The sequence below is a fragment of the Myotis davidii genome, unplaced genomic scaffold (assembly GCF_000327345.1).
Source record: "Myotis davidii unplaced genomic scaffold, ASM32734v1 scaffold323, whole genome shotgun sequence".
Taxonomy (NCBI): Eukaryota; Metazoa; Chordata; class Mammalia; order Chiroptera; family Vespertilionidae; genus Myotis; species Myotis davidii.
Window position 1 is genome coordinate 1,674,898 of NW_006295491.1, and position 3,418 is coordinate 1,678,315.

Consider the following 3,418-nt stretch of genomic DNA (forward strand, 5'->3'; position numbering starts at 1 on the left):
TATATATATATATATATATGGCAACAAAAAAACCCAAAACGGTAAAATCTCACTAAATTACCAAATGAAACATGCAAAATCCATGGGCACTATACGTGAGATCCTCATTAGAGTTAATTTATTTTCACTGGGCATATCCCGGATTCTGGTTTTATTTGGAAATGCAGAGTTGATGTCTGTTGTGAAAGGCGGCAATAAGGCCAGAACTGTTCGCCAGCTGAAGAGCCAGCGCTCGGTGTGCACTTGTTTGGGGAGGTGCGCATCCAGGGAGCCGAAGCCCTCTCGGCAGTGGGAACACTTCTGCACTTCTCTCCTGGGGGTTCTGCTTCCACCGCTCACCAGCTGGATGACTCAGGGAAAGCTGCTTCGCTTCCCCAGGCCTCAGTTTCCCCATCTGCTCTAACTCATTTAAACCTCCCAACAAACCTCTGAGAGGGGTTATGGTCGTATGGATTTCCCAGAAACTGAGGCACAAGGTTAGGCACGTTGCTGAGGTCATGCATCTAGTGATCAGTCGGAATCTGCAGCCCAGCCTCTCCACCGCATGGTTCTGTTGCCTCTCATATGTTTGGAGAAGTCTCAGCGCTCCCTCAGCTAGAACCTGCAACCCCCCAAAAGCCATCCCTTTCCCAATTTGCATCTTTGATCTGCAGAGGAGGAGGGCTGTGCGGAGGGAGGGCTCTGGGGTGAAATGGACAGCCTCAAGGTAAACAGGCAGAAAAACCTAGGAAGAGCAGAGAGCCTGGTGGGCAGAGAAAATACAGGAACTGCCCAGCAGTGACAACTGGCCCGTTCCAGGCCCAGGCCCTGCTATAAACACGCACACCACCCCAACAGGAGCTGAGCCACCACCAGCCCCACCCCACCCCACTGTGCCCCATGACCTTTAAGATGAAGGTAGAACATTTTCAACTCTGTGAGTTGCACTTTTTTTTTTTTTTGCCCAAGAAACTATTCTCCTCTTATTCTTCAAGTGATTAGATGAGAAAGAAAAACGCCTCATGCATATAAAGTTTCCTCCTGCAGGAGGTGAGCGAATGCTCATTCTCTCCATTAAAATGCAGAGCTCCGCTTCCTCTTCTGCCTTCAGAGTCTTGGGAGCCACACTCAGTACAGAGGGGGGAAGTGAGGGCAGGGCTAAAGAGGATCATATAAAAAATAAATGAGCCCTTCATAAAAATGAATATTATTACCAAAGGGAGCCGCCTGCCAGCACCGCCACGTATATATTAACTCAGCTGCCGAGCTCTGTAACAACACGGAATTAAGCCCATGCGTCATCTTTTCAGTGGTTGCTCCCTTGATTTACTCTTAACTTTAAACAACCAATTGTGAAACGAGCGCTTCTCTTTGCCATAATGATGATGAGGCTTCACCCGGTACTATTTTTTATCGTGTGAGCTTGAAAATAGGAAAAATAAATTTAGCGGTGCTTAGTACACTCTACGGCTCTCCAGAGGAACCAGACATTTGGGTGGGCGGAGGAGGTGGGGTGGGGGGAACTGTTTAACTCAACCAGCTTCGTGAAGTCATTTGCACAAATTCTAAAAACTGACTTCAGTCTCCCTTAACTTAGCGTATCTCTCCCCGAGGATTCCAAATGCCAAAAAGCTGGGCCTTTTTGCTGTCTGCATGAGCGACTGCAGATGGCCTCTTTTTCTTCACACTGAAACGCATGCCTATCAGATGCCCGTCTTTTCCTTGGAGGCCCACAGCCTGCCGAGGGGACGGTCTAAAACAGTGGTTCTCAACCTTCCTAAGGCCACGACCCTTTAATACAGTTCCTCATGTTGTGGTGACCCCCAATTCCATTTTTTACACATTGAACATAATTAAAGCATAGTGATGAATCACAAAAACAATATGTAATTATATATGTGTTTTCCGATGGTCTTAGGCGACCCCTGTGAAAGGGTCGTTCGACCCCCAAAGGGGTCGCGACCCACAGGTTGAAAACCGCTGGAAGAAGCCCAAAGAGCCTTCCTGATGACAGCGCGGCCCTGAGACCACTTGAGCTCCTGCAGCTTATGTCTTGCTGGGCATTTTTCTGGGTCGCATGTATCCTTTAAAAAATATATATATATATTTTATTGATTTTTTACAGAGAGGAAGGGAGAGAGACAGAGAGTCAGAAACATCGATGAGAGAAACATTGATCAGCCGCCTCTTGCACACCTCCTACTGGGAATGTGCCCGCAACCCAGGTACATGCCCTTGACTGGAGTCAAACCTGAGACCTTTCAGTCCCAGGCTGTCACTCTATCCACTGAGCCAACCAGTTAGGGCCGCATGTGTCCTTTTGTCCTTTGCTTCTCGCAGTTGCTGTGCTCTGGCCCCTCGTGGAAGTTGTGACTCTGAAGACAAGCGACTGACTCCCACACTCGGCTTGTGGCATCGGTGTCATTACTTCACTGCCACACCTTGTAAATCTCTCCAGGCTACAAGCTTGTGTCTGTCCCCCGTGGTTCCGAGAACAATCTGCAGCCTGCGCTGACAGGAAGGGCCATTATGGTCGCGATGTTCTCACCATCTGGAATGGTTACAGTGTCAGGATCTGAGATGACTCACTGTGCTGAGCAATCATTTCTCTGATGGCAGCACTAATCAGGGGGGAAGAGGCCGTTGCTAAGAGCCGCTGCATGAAGAATACCCAGCCAGATGAGAGGAAGGGCGTTGATTTGCTCTGACCCATTTGAAAATAAAGTGGCCTGGAATGCCGTCTTTGATTCTACAGGCCATCCTTTAGGCCCCTTGGGCCAGCCGTGAGGAGTGTGGCTGTTTCTATGGGCAGAGGACCTGCCCCAGGTTCTCTGACCTTCTCTGTAGCCAGCTGTGGCCTGAGGAGACTGAGCAATTCCCTGATTGAGGCTTAGCAGTTTGGTGTGGAAAGGGGCAGTACAAACATGTGAATACTGTATTTTATGCAGCCCCTCCCTCCAGCGTTTGTCCTGGTGCTATTCTGCGCAAACCCTAACCTAGCCACAGGCACCCCAGCCCACAGCCGGTCCCAGTGGAAATTCCCATTGGCAGCTGAAGGATCTGAGAAACCACTGCGCTCAGCCTGAACCCTAACTGTTGCCTCCAGAAGGAACCCTGAAGACACCTTGAGTTTAGACTTCCAGCATCCAGAACTGGGAGAGAATAAATTTCATTTGTTTTGTGCCACTCAATTGGTGGTAATTTGTTATGGCAGCCTTAGGAAACGAAATTCATGGGAGACCAGCTGACCTTGTGTGTCACAAGAACAAACCCCAGACAAGAGCCAAACAGACTCCCCTTATGACTAAAAGTTTCCATCAGCTCCTCGGTGAGTTGCTGCACCCAACATAGGCTTCGAGTCTGTGCTCCAGGTCACTGCATCATAAAACAGAACGGTTACATTCCATGCGGGGTTGATTCATTTGATTCCACTCCTTTT